The sequence below is a fragment of the Aegilops tauschii genome, chromosome 1 (assembly GCF_002575655.3).
Source record: "Aegilops tauschii subsp. strangulata cultivar AL8/78 chromosome 1, Aet v6.0, whole genome shotgun sequence".
NCBI classification, from domain to species: Eukaryota; Viridiplantae; Streptophyta; class Magnoliopsida; order Poales; family Poaceae; genus Aegilops; species Aegilops tauschii.
In genome coordinates, this window is record NC_053035.3 from 252,560,071 (window position 1) to 252,583,361 (window position 23,291).

A 23,291-nucleotide genomic window follows, 5' to 3' on the forward strand; every position below is an offset into this window, starting at 1 on the left:
CTGATGTCAGGTGGAGGAATCATTATTTTGTGCGTAATAAGGAGGCATTTCCTTGCATGCGGACGTGGACCCAGCTGTCGGCCTCTCCACGTACAGTCCACTTCAGATGCATGTCGGTCGTTGACCACGTTGACCAGGCCGCGCCGAGAGCACCAGGGCGGTAGACGGCGGCGAGGCCTAGGAAGGGAACGACACGGAGGCAGGGAAGACTCGGCAGTTGTTTCCCACGCGGAGCAGAGTACGACTGTACGAGGGTTTACTGGTTCGTCTGCCGTCGCCGGAGAATAACAGCAGGTGTGGGTGAGTTTCGGGATGGCTAGGCCAGCGATGGGAGTACGGTGGGGCGGTGAGGCCTGCGCGGCAGCAGAGCCGGCCGCGGGGAGGAGGGAGCAGGCAGTCCCGCCGGCGCTTGTTTGAGCGGCTGGAGCAGGAAGAGCAGAGATTGAAGAAGCACGACGGCCGTTGGATGGCCATCCAACAGTCACTGCTTGTGCGTCAACCTTTTTTTTAGGAAAGCCTCAAATCTGTGGAAAACAGCATACAGCCCATCTGCCATTATTTCTAATAATTTACAGCCCATTTGCTAATTATTAAGGGTTTTTTGGAGCCCATATTCTTTTTGTTAGCATTACAGCCCATATTGTGGCCACGGTTAAAAATTATACGAAATTTTGCATATTTCGGTGCGGTCCGAACTGTTTTTAATCCCGAAATTTCGACTCACATTCAAACTGATTTTAAAAATCAATGTATATCAATATAAAATCCAACAAATTCTCCATGCATACAAATTAATGTAATTTAATATCTTGAAATAAAAAAAGATATTTGAAACTAATTGTCGGTTTGATGTGTTTTAAAAATGTACAGCCCATTTCTCATTACTGATGGGCCATTTTCGGCCAGCCAAATGAAAGCTCTCCTCGTCTTGAAAGATTTGCAGCCCAACAGGCCTCACAAAGCGACTTACATGGCAAATCACAAAAAAACTGGGCTGTGGCCGTGGACCCAGCTGTCAGCCTCTCCACGTACAGTACTCTTCCGATGGAAGTCGTTCCTTGACCACGTTGACCACGCCGCGCGGAGAGCACCATGGCGGTGGACGACGGCGAGGCCTAGGAAGGGGACGACGCGGAGCCGGGGAAGACGCGGCAGTGGAAGTCCGCGCGGAGAGGAGTATGAGGGTTCACTGGTTCGGCTGCGGTGTGAGGCTGCCGTCGCCGCAGGGCCTGGCCAGCGGTGGGAATAGTAGGGGGCGGTGAGGCCTCCGCGGCAGCACAGCCAGCCACGGGAGGCAGGAGCATGCGGCACGACCGGCGCTGCTTTGGGCGGCTGGAGCAAGAAGACCAGAGGTTGAAGAAGCACTACGGCCGTTGGATGGACATCGTACAGTCACTGGAGCTAGAATCGTTCATATTGAAAGTTGACAAAGCCCTCCGTCCCCGTCAACTTAGTAGGCCCAAGAGTCAGCCTCCCACCATGGTGGGTCCCAGCTAGCAAGGGGAGTGTTCATTTTTCTGTGCGTAATAAGGAGGCACTTCTGGTGGGTCCGAGCTGACAGCGGGGGGAACGTTTTTTTCGCAAAATACGGTGGTCCGTCCGGTTGGTCCCAGCAGTCAGGGGCAAACGTTTTTTTTTGTGAAATACGGTGGCCCGTCCGGTGGGTCCCAGCAGTTAGGGGGAAACGTTTTTTCCGCGAAATACTGGTGGCCCGTCCGGTGGGTCCCTGCTGTCAGGTGGAGGAATAATTATTTTGCGCGTAATAAGGAGGCACTTCCTTGCGGCTGCCGTGGACCCAGCTGTCAGCCTCTCCACGTACAGTACTCTTCTGATGGAAGTCGGTTGTTGACCACATTGACCATGCCGCACCGAGAGCACCACGGCGGTGGACGACGGCGAGGCCTAGGAAGGGGACGACGCGGAGCCGGGGAAGACGCGGCAGTGGAAGCCCACGCGGAGAGGAGTACGAGGGTTCACTGGTTCGGCTGCGGTGTGAGGCTGATGTCGCCGCTGAATAACAGGGGGAGTGGGTGAGTGGAGGGATAGCCTGGCCAGCGGTGGGAGTAGTATGGGGACAGTGAGGCCTCCGCGGCAGCACAGCCGGCCACGGGAGGCAGGAGCATGCGGCACGACCGGCGTTGCTTTGGGCGGCTGGGGCAAGAAGACCAGAGGTTGAAGAAGCACTACGGCCGTTGGATGGACATCATTGACCACGCCGCGCCGAGAGCACCAGGGCGGTGGACGACGGCGAGGCCTACGAAGGGAACAACACGGAGCCGGGGAAGACACGGCAGTGGCTGCCCACGCAGTGGAGAGTACGAGGGTTGACTGGTTCCGCTGCCGTCGCCGGAAAATAACAGGAGGTGTGGGTGAGTAGAGGGATAGACAGGCCAGGGATGCGAGTATGATGGGGCCGTGAGGCCTGCCCGGCAGCACTGCCGGCCACAGGAGGCGGGATCAGGCGGTTCCGACGGCGCTGGATTGGGCGGCTGGGGCAGGAAGATCACAGACTGAAGAAGCACGATTGCCGTTAGATTGACATCTAACGGTCTGACGCTATTGCTATTTTTTATAATTTGCAGCCCATTTGCTAGTTCTTAAGTAATTTATTACAGCCCATTTTCTGCCCAGGACCACGGTCAAAAAGTTCATCCTTATTTTGCATATTTCGGTGGAGTCCGAACTGTTGTAACCCCGAAATGATAAACATTTTTTTAAGAACTTATTGATTTGCCAAAAAAATCGTTTTGTTTTTGTAAGCAAATAAGACGTGGGACAATTGAGTTGGTTTAAGGGAAAACCAGTGGTAAAAAATCAGCGTTGGGTGGGAAAAAACAACAAAAATAAGGATGTAAATATGAAAAGGGAATTTTATGTGTTTTCAATATAATGATACATGTATATGAACTAGTAAAACTATAGGTAGAGATTAGAAAATGGATGTAGGACATGCGTTTCAAGAGGAAAATAGAACTGGGCTGTGTGTTTGATTCAGTAAAAAACTGCCTGCGGATGTTGTAAGACAAAATATAACTAACGCTCGCGGGCCAGAGGCCAGTAGATACCTGCTGGATCTTTGTGCCTCGTTGTCGTCATGGGCTGGGCCTGTTAAAAACAAAACCAACCCTGGGCAGTCTACAGCCCAGTTGAAACTTGCTCGACCTGAAAAAACAATATACGTGCTCAATAAACGAGAGAATTCTGCAAGCACAGATTGATAACTGGGATGCAGCATGGATATTGTTTTTTTATCGTGATAATAAGTGCATGCACTTGTCTCAAAAAAATTGGAGAACTGGGATTTCGAACGGCGGGTGCTTATGCTACCCATCAAATAAAAATCAGGTGCCTGAAAATTCGTTTCGAAACAAATGATTCATCATTATATCCACGTCGACCCTCGGCATGATGGTTGGAAGCAAATGCAAGTTCATACCAAAAGCTCGTTAACAACAATACCAACTTGCGGACGACAAGGTAGTACAACTACCAATACCAAACTAACTTATAATCTTTTTCCTCCTAGCCCTAGTGTTCGTCTGGTAGAAAATCTTGCAGAGGACCAGCTCCCGCTCCTTCTCTTGCTCCAGGTCCCCGAGGTGGTACTGGTGCATCACCCAGTTGGTCCTCTGCTGGTCGAAGTTCTTGTTGGTGTGCAGCACCAGAACCTTTTTTGCTGCCCGTCTTGTCGGCCGTTGACCATCACCGGCAAGGTATTGCCGGTCTTGTGCCACATCGCGTGCATGCCGCACTCCGACTGTATCTTGTGACGCGTCCACGTGCCCCTTTTGAACGCCCTGGAATTGCGCTAGAAGAAATGCTTCCTTAGGCCACTCAGTGTGATACCTGCAGTATTGTGAAATACATGTTTTAGTGTACCTAGTTGGCATTTTCATAACATCTTTGGCATGTTGCAGTCACTTGTTTCACTTTTTATTAACTGTCAAATTGTAATTGCTTCACCGGGTCTGCGTCTAAAAAGAAAAATAGAGCTATAAACAAAGGAATATGTTTGTGCAAGTAGACGGCCGATCGGTGTCTTACCTGGAAGTTTCTCAGGTTGGGTGTAGCAAATGTCGTGCTCGCTGTCGATGGTTGGTATGAAGAAATCGATGAGAGACTGAAATCTCGCGCTGTCAGCACTCACTTTGGCCTCGAGGTGCTCGATCAGCTCCTGATCTGTGGGATCGAACTTGATGCCAGCCGGCAGCACTGGTCAATCCTTCTTCGACTTGCATCGGTAATTCCAGTTATATGGTACTCAATGTATGATCAATCAACTGTTTTAAGTGAATGATGAAAGATTTCGACAGATAAGTGGTACTCCAAATCTGAAGTCCAGAATACCCGAACACGCCGCCGGGATTCTTGTGTCACCTCACGCGCAGCGTGTTGTCACGTCAATTCAATGTGTGGACATGATGAGTAATTTGACCAACGTATACTAGTACTGCTACTTTACTACTTACTAGTCGTATTTAGTGTCACAATTTATACATAGGTTTAACTAACAAGTACGCACTTGAAGCCTAACTGATATATATATATATATATATATATATATATATATATATATGGCTTCTGCACAGCATCTCCATCGTCATTATCAGTACATCCTACGCAGGTGAGTTAGGATGCACTTGATCCCAGGAAGGTATCTATCCTTCAAACCAGAGGAGTGCTTCAAACTAACAACAGTACATAATATCCAACAAAAGAGGGTCGTACTACAGCAGCAGAATACATGGCTCAGTCTAGATATCAACACGAATCAAGTTGTGCATATTTGTTGTTGGCATGAACCACATCGCCGCATGTCGGGTTTGCAAAAGCCATCCATCGCATGGAAGCTTGATGCCTTTCACACACTGAAGGTTATCTGGAAACAAGCTGTGTCGACGAATCTCAGGATATGGTGATTCATGAAACCCACGGTATGATGTGTAAACACAGCCCCCCCTCGCGAATGGAAGTTGCATAGCACAGTAATCATCGCCGGTGATATGATCGATGATTGGTTGGATGATCGGATAATTGAGCCCGAGGAACAAGGAGTGGTAGCTGAGGCTGTAAACCCGCCTCCAGTTGAATATGCCTGGCCCAACGGAGCTGGGATCTTTCTCGAACACATAACAGCCATAGCCATCAATGTCACGAACGCCCCACGCATTGTACTGCATGTGGTTTGATGTAATGGTTTGGTCAATTTGGTACGTGCGAATGAGCATCAAATGACCGCCGTCAGCTAGACGAGCGATAAACCACCACCCATCAGCTGGTATGATTCCAGGTCCTGGAATCATGAAGGCCAGCGCATTTGTGTCTGCTGCAACAATTCAAATTGGAGACCAAAAGGACAAAAATAAACAATCATGTTCAGAGTATGTGTGGAATTAAGATTATTATAACAGTGACACATATCATAGACAGAGAATTGCAATGCTGTGGTCATAATGATACCCCAAGTTAAAAAAAATAAGCCAATGGCTTTCATATTCTAGCAATATGTCATGGTTCAAACATCATGTAACAATGAGAGGAAAACAGCTATGATAGCACCTACTCATATTCTACCATAGCACTTACTACTACTGTTCTCATATCAACTCTAAGCAATAACATGCGTTGTTATAAAAATCTTGTAAACGAGAGTAACATATAGCAATCATGATGTTATGCTCATAATATGTATTCTAACAATCATTGGATGCCAATTGTTCTCATATCAACTCTAACAATAACATGTGTGGTCATAAAAATCTAGGAAATGAGAGGAACATATAGCAAGATGTGCTTATAGACATGCTATGCATTCTAAATTTGTAACAAATGAATAGGCAGTCGTATTCATAAGGTAAAGATGAGATGAGATAGAACAATTACACGATGATAGATTCCACCAGTATAGGTAGCCAATCTGTGCGTCGACCGCGTAAACGATGCCATCGTGCACTATAGCATCAGACAGAAATGTTGCCTCAACAGGATTGATGATGAGCCATAACCATGTATGGCGACTGGATTCCAGATAGACTAATCCCATGTTGAACAAGGCAATGAGCTTGTAATCCATGTAGTCTTCTGATGGTGTGGGCACTTCGCAGATTACAACTTTCTGCAAACAGAGGTCGAGCAAAAAGCTTGACGCGTCTCGTGCGTAGTAGGCAGGAGTGTCCGACGGGCCGCGAGGCTCGATGGCGGCGGTATCCAATGATGGAAGGGTGATCTCTCGCTGGGTGTGGATATCCACGAGACGCCACGGACTACCGGTGTGGTGGATGAGGACGATCCAGTTGGCCTTCATGCCCGCCCAGTAGTGGCCGCGCATGAAGGACAGGTGGATGGGTAGTGGTAGCATGTCGAGAGGAACCACGACAACCTCCGTAGGATCGTCAAGTCGGTGTCTAGGCCACCTGCAAGGATCGGGCATCAGCAAGCAGGGTGTCTTGAAAAGAGCCGGCCGGTTGCAAACGAGTAGACGGTACAAAAACACCGAGCATGCGGCCAGATGGACGGTGCTGAGTAGGTCCATACGACTACAGATCTGCTCCAAGAGAACATCGGGGAGGGAATTCCAATCGCGGCTCTGCGTGTCAGTCGGTTCTGCCATTGGGGTTTTTGGTGCCTGCGAGCCAGCGGGGAAGTGGATTCGGGCGGGCGAGCGAAGAAGCTTCTCCTCGTGTGGCCGAGCAGTGAGCGGGGGGATATGGTACGCGTGAGCTACCAAGGCAGATGGCGCGGGCAGGCGAGCAGTGAGCGGGGGTAAATGGTGTGCGGCAGACGATGGGGAAGAGAGGAGGAAGAAGAAGAGAGGAGGAGGAAGAAGAAGAGAGGAGGAAGAAGAAGAGAGGAGGAAGAAGAGTGGAAGACGGGGAAGAAAGTGCATTCAATCTCAATTCTACTAGTACTACTACCAGGATATACCGTCCTTCGGAGTGTAAATAGTTACACCGATGACATGTGGGTCTACCACAACAGGGCCCATATGTCAGTTAATGGAGGACAGAGGTGCGTAGGCGTATTTGTGGAAGCGTGCTCTACTGGCAAACATGATGGCAGTACTGGGTAAGGCTGATTTAGTAACACCAACACGCTGGTTCAGCTTATTAATTACGTGTCCCATCTGTTGCAGCGTGTATTGTCACTTCACTGTGAAGACTAGTTGAATAGTTCTCTCTGACCGAGATGGGGAATAATGGATCGCGAGGACTTCCTTTCTAAAGTATCCCTATGCCTCTACGCTCACTTCACTCATTTTGCTCCGTACCTAGTCACTTGTTGAAATCTGTAGAAAGACAAATACTCCGTATTTGGGAACAGAGGGAGGCTTTTACTCCATACTATTTGGGAACAGAGGGAGTATCACCATATGGAGGGAACAGAGGAAGCTTGAAATATGAACATGTCAATGGGAGGGAGTAAGCCCCATGCATGCATGCATGCATGCAACATGCAACACTCACACGTACACATGGACGCACGCAACACTCACGCACCCATGCGGCACACAGCACACAACGCAACACACACGCTCACGCTCAAGTGCTCAACCTACTCCCTACGTCCGGGAAAGACTGTACATTTAGAGATTTACACATTGACTAGGGCATAATTAACGCCCAAAAGTAGCAGACTTATGTGTGGATGCGACCATTGAGATAAGAAGATTAAATGAAGGCTGTTGCATGCTGTAATTAAGGATAGACATGTAGCCTATACCTACAGCACAAGTTGGTGCATTAGTCAATCAATATCGATTTAGAATAAAGGCTAAATGCATTTGAAGTGTAGATGTACATCATGTACTACACTCTTTGTTTTATAGCCGGTGTACACTCTTTGTTGGAAGACCGAGGGAGGACACGTGCATGCACTCACATACACAACCAGGGCGGTTCGCGCGCAAGGGTTGGACTCATGTCGCGCCTGCGTAAAGTTTTGTTTAACTGATTTCTTTGCTCTGCAAACTGACAGGTGGGACCCAGAAACCAGGTGACAATTTAACCAGTCAACAAAGTGCCACGTCGACTATGTGGCTGGTCAGTAGGGTGCAATACGGTGCTCTACGATGAGCTAGTGATCGTATAATTGCCGCAAAACTATATGTAGTGACCATAAAGAGCGTATTGTTACATACGTTGACCGCCAGTGTATTTTTCTCGTTTCAAATTAAGCCATATTAATCGGAAAGGATGCAGTATGGACTACTACTACTGGTACTAGTACTGCTTTGATGTGTCCCGTCAACTCGCCGAACGCGGAGAAGCTTGCTTACTACGCCTCTCCCTCGCCCACGCGCGCGGTGATTCGCAGGACAAGGAGAGGGTTTTGACTACAGCGCCCTCTCCCTCTCCCTCGCCCTCGCGGTGGACGTGCAACAGTTCAATCGGTGTTAGATTGCCAGAAGCATATTGTACTGTAGTATCATCATTGTTGGACCTTCCGAAGAGGCGAAGAGCCAAGTGCAAGGTTCACACGAGTACGAACTGTTGAACCTCCCGAAGAGGCAAAGAGCCAAGCGCAAGGTTTTATAGGAGTTGTCGTCCTAGTAGGAGTGTACTACAACTATAGAGAACGATGCTACTGTATGATGCCGCCACGTCACGTATATCCAAAGCTGTGCCACCTTTTTTTCTCAAAGAGCGTGTTGGAGCCCGTGCAACAACCACACAAGTTGCACGTACACACATCACATTTACTAGTAATAAATTATAAAGGACAAATGCCAGTATGCCACACAAGTTCATCTCCAATTCATGTGATAAATTTGTGCATGACTAGTCTACATATATTCACAGCGCTACCGTTCACAATTACCGTACTCCACTTACACGTTATAAATGGGCTACATGTCCTCCTCCAGGTTCCAGTACCAGGTGTTCTTCATGGATGGCACGATCCATAGCGGTGGGCAACGGGAATCATTGTCCCAGCTTTCTAGTCCGGTTCCACACGATGGAGACTCATACAAGCTGAAGCGGCATAAATCTGGAATAGCGTGTCCCAGCATGACGTTCATCCGGTGGTGTGCACTGAAGACACAACCATGCTTCATGAACGGCAGGCCTTCTGTGTCGTGCACGGAAGGTGGCATCCGCTTCACAATGGGGTAGCTGTCCCCGATGAAAAGCGAGTACTCTCCAAGAGTGTTCCTCGGCACCCACGTAGCATCACGGGGGTCGAACTCGGCACCGTTCATCTGGTACACGCGGCATCCCAGATCTGGACACATGGTGACGTACATAGTCAAGGTCCATGCATAATAATGTTGTGCTCAAATATGGCGGTCAGTAATACTGTGCAGAAAATAGTACTACTCTGGTATAGAGGAAGTAAAATAACCGGCTTATTATATATAGCCACTCTTGGCTACATGGATGAGATAGTAAGACATGGAAAAACAAAAATGGTGGCAGCTAGTGGGTTCAAGTCTTCAAGGGCCTAGCTAGCTATACGCGTCCTCCAAGGTAAAAAGTACTCCTACTAGTACTACAAAGTATACTACTAGTACAACAATGAAAGAGAAGGTGAGAGGGTTAAAAATGGAATACCTAGGTAGATGGTGACGGTCCGATCGTGGTAGATTGTGTGACCATGTTTGGTACCATGGGTAACGACTGCTAAGGTAGTTAATCCCAATATGCCAAAGTCAGCTACAAGGTTCCAGGTTAGACCGAATCGCGGATGCAAATGCACATCCAGGATCGGCGATCTTATTTTTGATCGGGGGATGACTGGTCCCTACAAAATAATGGAGTACCGTTAGGGATGCAAATGATGGTTTGTGCATTCCGTTTGTAATGTCCCGTACCGTAGGATGGCAACCAGATGAAACAAGTCCCCTGGCTTGTCACCGCGAAGATGCGGCCTAGATGGCGCACGGCGTCTTCGAACGTGTAGGGGTACAAATCTGCCGCCGCCAACATGCGCCAGCCTCTGCCGTTACTGCCTCTTGCATTGATGGCAATCCTTATCTCGAACACCGCGATGAGATAGTAATCGTCGTAGCCGCGTCGCTTTGTGGGCGGGTCCGCAATTGCTATCTTCTTCAATCTCATGTAGGCATCATCATACGTAGTCAAGCCCAGCCAGTCCGGAAGGCCGATCCCAATGGTGGAGAAGGGGTCTACCAGAACGGCCGCACTGCTGTGGATGTTGTGCAAAATGATGGTGGTATCCGGCCGGAGGTATGCAAGCCAATCTTCGTTGGCACCGACCCAGACCTATATATAAGACGGTGGGCAGCGGAGAAATTACGGGATGGAAATGGAATAACTAAGTACTACATGATCAAACTCCATTACTGACCTGCTCATCGGACAAAATCCGACTACCTCTCAACGTCGGCAACTCTAGCGGAGTCAACGTGCAACCATGGCCAGGGAGCGGTGGACTGTTCGACGGATTGTCCCATAGAAGAACCTTCTCCTCGAGGACGCATGGAAGACCAACAAGCATGGCCTTTTCCCAAGCCTGTTTAAGCAGCGTCTTGAAAAAGTTGGTGCATGAAGCACCGAGTCTTGCGGCAGTGAGGACGTCAGAGTGGCGTGCGATTTCTCCCAGAGGATCGTCGTCCAAGGTCTCCCAGCCCCGACGAGGAGGAGAACCGCCTGGCGAATCCATGGGTGCAGCGACGAACTGCCTTCTCTTCGGGGGGAGGGGAACTGGCGAGGAGGAGATAAGAGCGTAGTAACCGCAGGGCCTCGTCCCTTCCAACTGTAGATCGTTCCTCAGCGAAGGGGTGAGGCTATTATTTACTACTAGTACTAGCATTATGGACCGTTATGGGATTGCATTATACTGTAAATAATAGCACTAGTAAGAAATTTTTGGCACTAGGTAGTAGTTTTTGGCGTGGATCAAGAAATTTTGGGTATGTTTTTGCCATTTTTTGTACACGCCAACTAGTGTCAAAAAACGTCTTACATTATGTGACGGAGGAGTACGTACTCGTACTGTAGCAGTACTAGTACTACTTTTCTCAACTAGTAGTGCGATGTACTGTACTTCTAGTCTAGTCTAGTATAGTGCACCAGTTTTGAACTCTTGAATCTCAGGGCCAAGGAGCTACAGTTGGAAGTGGAGGGTACTACTGTTCTCTAGAACCATCGCTGTACTATCAATGCAGGGGAAGTACACCTGCGTAGTGGCCTAGTGGGTACTCTCGGTGCTCTATTCAGCCGCTCCTCTCACGTAGCTGGCCTACTCAGCCGCTCCTCTCACGCACACACTAGCAGCATGTTTATCAGCGATGATTACTGCGGGGGCAGAACATTTGAGTTATTTGATACAGCGAGACTAGGCTTTTCGCTTCCATTTGTGGAGGTGTAATGGATCTCGTCGAACTTTGTTAGTAGTTCCTTCTTTATGAATGAGATGAAGCAAAGCTTTTGCCTCCGTTTCAAAAAAAACACGTCAAGAGGAATTTCTTTTATAGTAGAGCTGATAATGGAGTGAAGTCCATGCGTGCAACGCCACAAGCTACAGAGTAGTAGTAGAGCACTTTACGTACAGAGCCATATTGCACAGTTCCCAATGCCCCGCCAGGCTTTTCCGGCTCCTCCGACTTAATTGGGAGGCGCTAGTTTAAATATGCTACTAGCTGGAAGCTGCAAGCGAGGTGCGGCTAGGGCGAGCACGCGAGCCACGAGATGCTGGGAAGGAAAACCCGTTCACGTGGCTAGGCTGTCTAGTGCACCCAGATTGTGGAGCCGCATGTCCGTTTGACTTCAAAACTCAAACTACCCGTGTAAAATATTGGCTCGCAGCGAAGTGTAGTAGTACTATTTTTTTTAAAGGCCGCCGTGCGTTCGGCCGGGATCGAACCCAGAAAACGAGGTATACACTCCCGCGACCACTAGTAGTACTCGTTGGAGTACAACGCAACCTAGAATCGCCTTTTGTCGCTAGTAGTACGTACATTGTTCCTTACTGGAAACCCCTAATGGTTAATAGTATAGCCAGCTGCTCGCTATAAACCAGTGCCATGTCATCTACAGCCCATCTTATAGCCAACATGTACAATAATAGATCAAAAGAGTGTACTACTTTTTTATTATGTGGCCCACTTCTCATTCTCACAAAGTGCCTAGGAGCATGTGCTAGAGCTGGCTCTTCACGAAGAGCCCGCTTACCTTCTCTCTCTCCTCTTCTCTTTCCTCCAACTAAGCAGAAATATACTAGTTTATTTCTTATAGCCCGTTGACTCAGCTCTATTGTACTTGCTCTAATAATGCAAGAAACCACTAAAATGCCAAGAAACTACTACCACTTGCATACGTGGCAGACTTAAGATATGACTACCTTATCAACCATTGTACATGCTCTTACCAACAAAAATCCTCGAGTGACCTCCTACCTCCGGCCCGTCCACCTAGTCATCCTCGGCCATGGGACGCAGCTACCGCCGCCGGCAGAAGGCGAGGTCAAAACCACTGGCGGTGCGGAGCCCATGTTGCGGCAGCCCGGATGCTAGCTCCGTCCGACGCTCGCGGCTGCTAGCTAGCCAAGATAGCTCCGTCCAGCTGCTTGTCTGCAAGGTTTAATAGCTAGATTGGCACAGCAGCATGGCGGCTTGCTCGCGTGCGCCGCGCTAAGGCCAGCCATCTGGCTCGAGCGAAGGCCAGCGTGGCGGCTTGCTCGCTCGTGAGTCACACTCGGGCCAGCCTGCCAACCCGTGCAGAGGCCAGTGCGGCGTCCGGCCCGTCCGGCGGAGCGGCGGCCAACTCGCTCATCACCGGCGCCACCGACGAACATGCATCAGTACTGTTTGAAGTAATGTTCAGGAAAAATAATGATTTGAGGGGGAATAACAGGATAGAAGGTCAGATGTGGGTCCCTCGTGTCAACGGTCAAACAAAATGTGTTGGTTTAAGCTGCCTCTCAGCACGGACATGTGGGCCAACCCTGTCATAAATGGGTTTAAACGAACCTAATCGGTAGGAGTACTAGGTAGTTTTTGGCGTGGATTAAGAAATTTGGGTATGTTTTTGCTATTTTTTATACAATAGATTCTTCCTAGGGCTGGTTGAAAGTGGTAGTTTTTTGTTAAATACTCTACATATTGTAAGTAGGAGTGAAAGTTAAGCTTTGGAAGCCAATAAGCAAGGCTAGTTACATAGTGCATATGTGTACATGATTGAAAGTAAATATCAACCATGAGTGACTAATATCTTGATGGAAAACTCGAAACTATGGAATACTAGGAAGAAAAATGCATGGTTGGAAATACTAGAAATGTTCATGTCCGTTGCAACGAATCATAATTAGAATAATACTTATTCACAAACTTGGTACAAAACAATCTAATTTTGATATACATATGTCACTAGAGATATATTATGTTTCAATTAGAATATATTCCTTGGGCTGTTTTGTTGAGGTCAGGGAGGGATGTGGTTGGTTTTAAGATACTAATTATGGGTTTTTCTGCAAATTGGTAGACAAGTGGGATGTTGGCGAGAAAAGGCAACAACTTACCTCACAATCGTTAGATGTAGATCTAATGGTCAGAAACGACGGATGGCAGACACACCAGCATCACCAACTTAGTCTTGTGTAGGAGTACTAGCAAGATCCGTGCATTGCACGGAACATCAAGATGCATTTTTTTATAAAACACTTGTTGTGATTGACCCTTGCGGGAGTAATCCCATGTGTAAAAACTAATGATATCTCGACAAATATGAGATAAGGTGAAGAGGAGTGGGGTGTGGTGGTGGTTGGTGGTCGGACCGAGCGGAGGCATGGGGATTGATGACGCCGGCAGGGGCCACCAGGCCAGTTTGTTCCAGAGGCTTTCTTTCTTAATTGCTCAACAATGAGGTTTGTTGGAGATAAGGATGAACGAGGGAAGGCCTTGTCTGCAAACGTGGAGAGGGGTGCGGGTATCTTTTAGTTTAATTTCCATCCGTCAGATATAGATCGGACGGTCTATATTGCAAGATGGCACAAGTACCATCATCACCAACTCGGTTTTTTATAAGAGAAGAAATATAAGTATGGAGATACAAACGCATTATCGATACTTGCTTCCGTAAACTAGCATCTACATTTTATTCAACGCCTCGGCATGTGGGGCCTTAGCACAATGACTTCTCGACTGTGTAAAACAAAGATTTTCCCGTCACCGACAAGGAGGGGGTGATGGCGGCGCGCTTTTTGGCTTGCTCTAGTCCTAGTAGTCATACTAGGTGGTCTAAGCACGTGTAGATTTATTCTTTTTCACGTCTTGTGTTCGCCGTACTGCCACGACTTTTGATGAATAGACGGTAAGTTATTCACGGGGAAACCCTTGTTGAGCGTGTTTGCGAGAGAGAGAGAGAGAGGCAGTGTGCGTATGTGATATGTTAGAGATTGAGGCAATGATAACAGATTCTTTGTGTCTATGTGTGTGGAGGATAGAGAGAGACATGTACATGGGGCTTTGTGTTGTGTAACGTGGAGACACATATACATAATTAGAGAGTGAGTGTGTGACATACACATGCGGACATGAGGAGAGATGAGGATCCAGATAAATGGGTGTTTGTGCGTGTCTGTGCGTGTTTGTGCACGTGTTTGTGTGTGAGAGGGAGAGAGTGTATGTGGAGTAGAGAGACCGCCGATGATGTAAACCTAATATAAGGGAAGGGGGAATGGTGTGACATGTGTAGTAGCGAGATAGCACGGGTGCGGGCGGGGGGAGCAGACTATTTGGAAGAGACATCGAGTGTGTGTGGGAGAGGGTGTGAGAGCGAGAGAAAGAGAGAGCTAGTGAAGGAGAGAGAGAGAGAGAGAGGAAGATAGGGGGCGAGAGGGGTCGTTTGTATCCATAAATGGCGTATAGATAGGGAGACAATGTTGATGTTGTCCGAAATTAGCCTATGAACGGAGACGCAAGGGAAGCGAGTCATCGTGTGTGTGATAGGGACTTCATGAGAGATCTAGAATAGATGGTGTAGAGAACAATGTGCGAAATCGAGAACGATTATACATTAGGGAGCTTTGCAAAGAGTCACGACATATATGTATACAGGGAAGGAGCTGGGGCGGGTCCGCATGTGGGAGAGATAGAAAGAGGAGAGTGATGCACAAGGAGACAAAGTGTGCTTGTTTGCAGTGGGGGTGGTGTGTGAGGTGAGTGCGCGAGAACCACATGACTAGGGAGATAGACGTTTGGGGGCGACGTTTTGTGTGTATGGGAAATATACACTCTACATAGTGCGTGTGCTTGGGTAAGAGAGATAGTGGGAGACCTAGAGAGTGAGGGAAGAGATGTGTGCATGCCCGAGAGACAAAGTGATAGAGACCTATGTTGGGGTCCGGACTTTACAAGAGAGAGGGGTGTTAATGTGCTCGTGTGTTGGTGTTTGGGGGAGAGAACGACTTCTCTATGTGTGTGTGTGTGTGTGGTGGTGGGGGGTTGACTTCAGATAAAGAGTGAGGTGTCTATATTTGAGAGACTTTAGCGTAATTGAGATATTGTGCACTCATGGTTGATCAATTTGTTTCACAGTTTGTACTATGAGATAACGATACTTTTGAACATGCGTGATATACCTTGATGTAACATAATTACAAACCTAAGATTGGAATTTTGGAATTCGACTCATCATTAGCTTTTGTAATTCATTTAAACGGAGGTACATTTTTTAAGCCGGGATTTCGTGATTTCAAATTCATATATCAAACCTAGAGATATACACATACGGGCATGTTCAAACTTTATAATCATCCACTTTATTCATACACATACACATTTTTGCTTTTGTCATCATATTTAGGATAAACACATTTGGAATTTCATTTGAATTGGACCGTATGATGGTATTTGCTTGTAGTAGCTCAATGATCCATATTTGAATTGAATGGACAATCTAAGTTTCGAGTTGGAGATATTGATTTTCAAAACTTGCACATTTTTTGGCGTGCAAAACAAACAAATTGTCGGCCATGATATCATAGTCGGCCGTACGAGAGCAGAATACTTATAATTTTAGGCGCCAAAAGCTTTCAAACTTCCCGCTCACATCGAAATATCACGCGCCCGAAAGTTTAGCCCTGTGATATTCCTGTTTTACCCCTACCACATGAACGGAAAAGGGCTGGTTTGGTAACTCCATTGTTTTCCCCTCTTTGCCCCCAACATTCTTCCCCAGAGCCCCTCCCTTTCCCCTCCCCGACCCCCCCCCAACCATGGCAAGCCGCCGAATCTAGTCCTCCGCCGCAGCGGTGGACCTAACACCCCGCCGGATCTACCTTCCGCACCTTGGAACCCCCAACTGCGAACTCACCACTTCACCGGAGCCGCTTCAGCGACTGGCTTGTCCACCGCTCCAGATCTCCTTGACTGCCATCATGGTCCACCGCACCGGATCTGCTTAACCGGCGCCCTCGTCCACCACAGCGTACGCCCTTCACTGACTCCCTCGTCCGCCCCTTCGCTGGCCCTTCATACAAGCCCTTGTCCGCCGCAACAGATCCGCCTCACCGAAAGCACTGTACAATGCGCCCGCCGAAACCTTCGTCCACTGCACCGGACCTGCTCCACGGACGCCATATTCAACTCCACCGGCCCTGCTTTACCGACGCCGCAGCCTCATCAGGTTATTTTGATTTGTACTCGTTCGGTTTTTCTCTTTATCGTGCAACTGTTCACTTACCACAGATGTGCTTTCTTGTATGTCGACAGGCGCCGCAACCGTAGCACCGGAGCCGCTTCAGCGATGGCGACAGCCGACCCAAACTCAACCGCAACACGAGCACCATCGACGATCCTTAGCTATCAAGTATGACAACGATACCCATACGCCGCCGAGAATCAGGTACTATTATCCAACGGCCGGCGCCTACGTTCACTTTCCTAGCACAAGCACCGCACCTTTGAATTTCTTCAGGGCATCATTCAGTTTTTCATGAGACGCGTTATTCTACTTGCACCTGTAGGGCCATACTTCTGGCAGTGAACATGTTACATGTGCTAAATTACATACCAGTGCACATATAGTTAATATGCTTTAGTTTTGTTCTGATGCCACCTGTTGGTTCCATCAGACTGCTTAATGTTCTCTATGCTTAATTACACATCAGCAAACTAGCATGTGGTTCCGCTGCTTTTTGTTCGTTTTACCCTACATTTTCTGATGCTAGCTATTACATCACTGCTCCAAGCCTCTGTTCATTACTTGTTTGTGTGTTCTTGATCTTCCCAAGTTGCATGACTAATTTGATGCTTCTATTAATTATGGAGCTGCCAACCCCATCAAGCAAAATATTTGTTCTTTTGGGGCTGGCACCTCGAACAAGCATAAAAATAGAGGGAAGCAGATATATTGTCGTGTATCCACACACCCTTCTTTCATTAGTTTAGATGAACCATTGATGATCAATTTGGACCAATGCATGCGATTAAAATTAATTTTACCTAAATAGATGGTGCAGAATAAACTACAACAACTAGATTTGCAACCACGGGATGCTGACGATATCGTCAAAGAACATTGCAATAGGAGCTAGGATTCACAGCAACATATGGTAAGCCTGTGTGTTTTAGTACATGTGAAATGTAATGCGAGTGGGCTGCTTTCTTGGCTTGTGCCCTCAACGTGTAATCCTACCGAATTACAAATAGTTCAGTTGTCTGCTTTGCTGTATTGCTTGATTCGAATGCTTATTTGTTGTTACGCTATACCTGAGTTGGCCAATATGTCAGCAGTGCCTGATGTACTATCATAAAGAAATGCATGCCTATTTCATTTGAGTCCTTAACTTTCCTCTCAACTTCATCACAAGACTGTCTTCGTAGTTTATATGAGGCCACACTGTTAAGTGCTTTCTCAGATTATTTCAACTGCTTAGATGCCTTGGCAACTTAAATATAGCGGTTGTACACTCCCTTTCAACGAGGGATGTCAACTGGGTCCCGTTTAATCCCGATTAAAGTCCACTAGTGGTATGATAGTTCAAAAGAGTTTTTGTTTTTTGAGGAAAATGAACTAGGGAGGTAGCAAAAACTAACTAGATGGGACTGGCGGATGTCGTTTATTTGCCACTTACATCCCTAGTTTCATCTTACCATTTTAATTTCTTTTCGGCTGATGCTGCTTCGAACCATTTAAATATAGTTTGCCATGCTCGGCAATAATTCGTCTGTCGTTTACCATGTAAGCTTACTGCCTGGATCATACGATAACTATCTCTTACTGATGTCCAGCAGAAACCTTTCAGGATGCCGTTCACACTAGGACACAATGTACAACCCCAGAATCTATTTGTGGAAGAAGTGCGCCATCCATGTTACCAGATGGTAGCAGTTCAGAGGCAACACCGCCGGAGAGCAGTTTGAGCACAGATATTATGGTGCTTGAGGCTATACTAGAGGCAGAAAGAGATGGTGTGGCTGCCATGAATGAGGTAATCTTTATCTTGAGGCTGGAAATTATGGAATTAGCGGAACGCATTATGCAAGCAACCCAAGAATTGGAGGAAGTAAGAATGTTGCATTTGAAGATGGAGGCGGTCCTGCTGTTTCTGCTATCTGAAGCCCAAGGTAATCCCGGTTCTTCTTTAGATACCAGTTGAAATTGTCATTAGATTATTGTACTTGCATGTTGTGTCATGTCTCTGAATGGATTATGTTGCAAGACCCCCGATGTTGTCCATGTGTTGTAATGATCCGAATTTTTTAGGTGAGGTAATCCTCAGTACTTCTATGATTGACATAAGGTGAACTATTTTTCGTGTGAGCATATTGTATTGGATGAAATAACTGTTTGACTCAGAGTGTATCCAACCTACTGAATTCGAAGATCACGGCATTTCTAAATCATAATCATATATACAGGTGGAATAAATCTTTGTTGTGGTTTTGAAGAAATAAATAACAAAACGTATAATTATCTGTGGATATTCGTAATCGAATACAAATTGGATTTGAATTTAGTTTGCCAGGTCCCAGGGCAAACGTGAATGCTAATTCTCCCAAGTTTTGAACGAAGCGGCTAAACACCCACTATAATCTGTGGGCTGCCCGAAGCAAGTGTTTGCGACATGGAAATTACTGTCTACCCCTGACACTTGACATCCTTATCGACCGGATTTACACTGCTATCGATAGGGGTAGACTAGTAACTTCAATCAGACGTGACACGACGGCCTCTGAGCCCATTCAGACACGGTGGGCGGCAAAACACATTTGATTCAAGCTCGTCCGAAAGACATGTGTCTCTTCCTCCATTTCCCCATTCATACACGATGGGCGGCAAAACAAACTCTCCTCGTCCGAAATCGATGTAGGCTAATATTTTAAATAGGGGCAGATGTGTAACTTCCATCAGACGTGACACAACCGCCCTACCCGTCAGGCCCGTTCATACACCGTGGGCGCCAACCGTGGGCGGCAAAACACCCTCTCCTCGCCCGAAATAGTTACCGGAAAATATTTGGGAGATGCGAGATTACCGTCCTATCCCGAACCGACGCGATGTCCGAAATTTTAAACGGGGGATAAGTTCGTAACTTTCCCCCATTTCAGAGAAGCGCGTCCCAAAGTTTGAGATCCCCCCTCCCCTCCATTTCCCCATTCATACACCGTCGGCGGCACGACAACCTCCGCACTGCGGCCAGCCTCCTCCGTCCGCCACCCCATCCTCCACCTTGCCGGAGCCGCTACCCCTACCCCGCCGTCCACTGCAAGAGATGGACGTCTCTCATCCACGACGCTGGACCAGGATCCTTTCATCTCCTCCTCTCGCTTCATCAGCGCCATCGTCCACCTTGCCATTGCTGCTCCTACGACCGCCTCGTCCACGGCAACAGGATATATCCCCCGACTCGGCCGTCTGCCGTCTAAAGTCTTCTTCCCCGCCGCCGACAGCCATCGCACCCGCAGCACCCTCAACGTATCGGCACAGGCCTACACGGCGTCGCAAGAGAGGTGGTACTCTTCCATATGTGCTTAAGTTATTGATCTCTCCCAGAAAATATATCGTAATTTGTTTACTGTACTTTTCTTGTCCGTACCAAATCGTAGTGGCTAGTTGAAAGCAAACATTGGTTGCGAAGTAGCTTTGTCCGGTTTGCACCTTTAGATCCGCCATGGCACGGGCACTATACTCGTAAAGCTTATGGTTTCCCCCCTTTATATTCACTACCATCATCATAGGTGCTTCGTGTCGTGCTAGCACTACTCCTCAAGACCTCAACCCAAAGCTTACGTGTTGAAATACGAATCTGATATGATGCTCATATCGCTAAAACAGAGAACATTTAATTGGCTAATGTTCCTATATTCGTTTCTAAAAGCATGTGCGCCACCCACTGGTCCAGCTAGTTCCACTTTCCTGATTTTTCTCTTGATGCTTAGGGTCTTCCCCTTTTATCTACTCTACTATGATCTGTGTATGTGCTTTCTGTCGTACTAGCATTACTCCACCCTTTAAGCTAAACAACACAACACTCAGAATTCGAAAGCTTAGTTGTACAAATATGATTGTGATATGATACTGATATTAGTTAACCGACACATTTAATTGGTTAGCTAAAGGTCCCACTTGAGTTTCCAAATGCATGTCGCGACATATAGAGAGACAGCATAATTGCATTTCTTTGTCACTTGTTGACTGTACTTTCTTGTCCATACCAAATTTTAGTTGTTATTTCAAAGAAAACATCGGTTGCTAACTACCCTTTGCGCGGTTTGCAACTTCAGATCTGCCATCCCACTGCCACGGTCAACACTGTACTCATCATGCTTATGTTTTCCCCATTTTATGATGACCACAATCAGCCTACGTGGTTCGTATCGTAATAGCACTGCTCCACCCATCGAGCTAAACAAGCTTAGTTGTACAAATTCATATCTGATATTATTGCTGATATTAGTAAAACTGAGAGATGTTTAATTGGTTAGCTAAATGTTCCTACTTTAGTTTCGAAATGCATGTGAGCCACATATGGAGAGACCGGAAAGAATAGTATTTGTCTGTGCGCTCTGGTTCATCATGGGTGGCCAACCGACATTGTATTGAAAGACTTGTAATATCTTCAATCTGCTTGCTCTTCTGCTCTTCTTTAAGATGATACTCTTCTCTTGCGGTCGACTGGTCAGGTCGAGTTGTTCTCCCTTAGTATATTTTGAATCTGTCAGGTTAGGTCGACTTGTTCTTCTTTACTATATGTTGAAGCTATCATCTGCGAAGTGTCATCACTTCTGGAGCTCTCATATTTTGAGTAGTACGCCACATTATATTAATGCACACAACAAATTACAGCATGCATGGCATATTTTAAAAGAATTGCAGAGATAGCACAAAGGGGTTTACAGGGAGGCAGTATTGGATTAGAATCACTTCTGCATTACAAAGAAAATCTCACTTGTTTTTATGTTTTCATGCATGTCAGATATTGAACATTATCAAAATGAATTTGAGAATGGGCGCACGAGAGGAATATTAGGAACGATCCACTGGCTAACAAACTTGGCATGGTGGAGGATGGCCTATCTTATTCACCCATCAAGGTGCTTGCTCTAACTTTGCAAAGTTGTATTGGTCGCACATATTTTGCATCTGACCTCTTGCATTACTTCTACTTTGTTACACCATCTGCTTAGTTTAAGCATCATATATGAGTATATGCCATATCTATCCATTTTCTGTACCTATTCCATGTGTCGTCACACTATGTTTTTCCAGTCAAATGTTGTTCTTTCGTAATAGATGTCCAAAAGGAAGAGGGTGAGTGCAGATCCTCAAGGAGTACAAACTAGGTATTTGGAAAAGGTAGTGATACCTGTTAAATCAGATAGAGCAGCCACAGAAAACACAGGCCCAACTGTACCACACTTTACCCCTACTCTAGTGGCCAAACCCCTATTAGAACTGCTGGGAGCCCAGCGTCAGGTACTGTCTATGATATCAATTCAAAATTTGAACTCCTAAATTTCTGCTTGTGCCTTACCTTCTCTCTTGTATGAAAACTAATTTCAGATGAATCTCCTTGCTCAAAGGATCATACGATCTCAAAACAATAATGGGCTCTGCATTCCTCTTGTCAGTACCTCTCTCCCTTTTGCCTTGTAACGTTGTACTTAATTAATTGCTATTTGATTATGTATCATCAGTCTGCACCTGAGCTTCATTATCCTTTGTTTCTTCCAATATACTTGATCTATATTTACTCTTTGCAAAATGTATAATAATGGCAACGCTTATAAAGAATTTTCTTTGGGGAATTTATTGAATTATCCTTCCATCAACATGGAGAAGGGCTTTGTCCAGCCCGTGTTAACATGTAATGTAAGTTCATCCTTCTCAAGCCTTCAAACTTTGTTCTAGTATAGATTTGGATAGGCATCATTTCCTCCACTGCTGTTTGCTTTGCTGTTTACATCTGATTGGATGTTTGCAACAACTACCAGTTTCAAATTGTAGTTGTAAAATCATGTTCCTTATGCAGAACAGATCCATTTATTTTCTTATATAATTGTGAAACCTCTTACGTGTCTCCTTGTTTCTCTTTCAGACTCGTATCTCGTACGCCAGGCAGAACTTTAGGGAAGATAGTGAGCCAAACCATCTTGAGGACAGCGAGATGACCCCAAGGTCCTGTCTTGATGAAGACAGTGAGTTGAAGCTACTCACCAGCAGGTGTGAGACAACCTGTGCAGTCGCTGCCTCAATCAGTTCGACTTCTTCAGTCTCAGCTTAAAGCGGAAAGGCTTGCTTCAGCTCAGCTCCGACTTGAAGTCAAAGATGCAATGAAGATGTCAGAGGACTGCCGTGCGCACCATCATGCCTTAAATCTAGTGTTGATGCATCTATCGTTGACACAACTGAGATCTACTCAGCTTCTTCAGCTGTTTGGGGGGCCCGACGTGGCCAGGCCTAGTGCCTTCTGAAGTGCTCTCAGTTTTGTATATTCTTTTGTCGGCGCGTTTATTTTCACTGGTGGCGAACTTTGATGCCCAGTGGATGTAATATGTGTGATAGCCGTGATAGCCTAGCATAAGTTGCTTGCTTATTTATTTCCTTGTTGTCTTGTTTATTTGTTTGCTTGTAGTCATTGCAGTTCTTTTTCCGCGGTTTGCTAGTAGCTGCAATAACCTATTTTTTAAAACTAGGCCACAATAACCATGGGCTAATATTTACTGTAGTGACACTGGGCCTCCTACGGGCCGTAGAAACAGTGGGCCTTCTACGGGCCGTAGAAAAAGTGGGCCTTCTACGGGCCCTAGAAACAATCGGCCTTCTATGGGCCGTAGAAACAATGGGCCTTCTACGGGCCGTATCATCAATGGGCCTTATACGGGC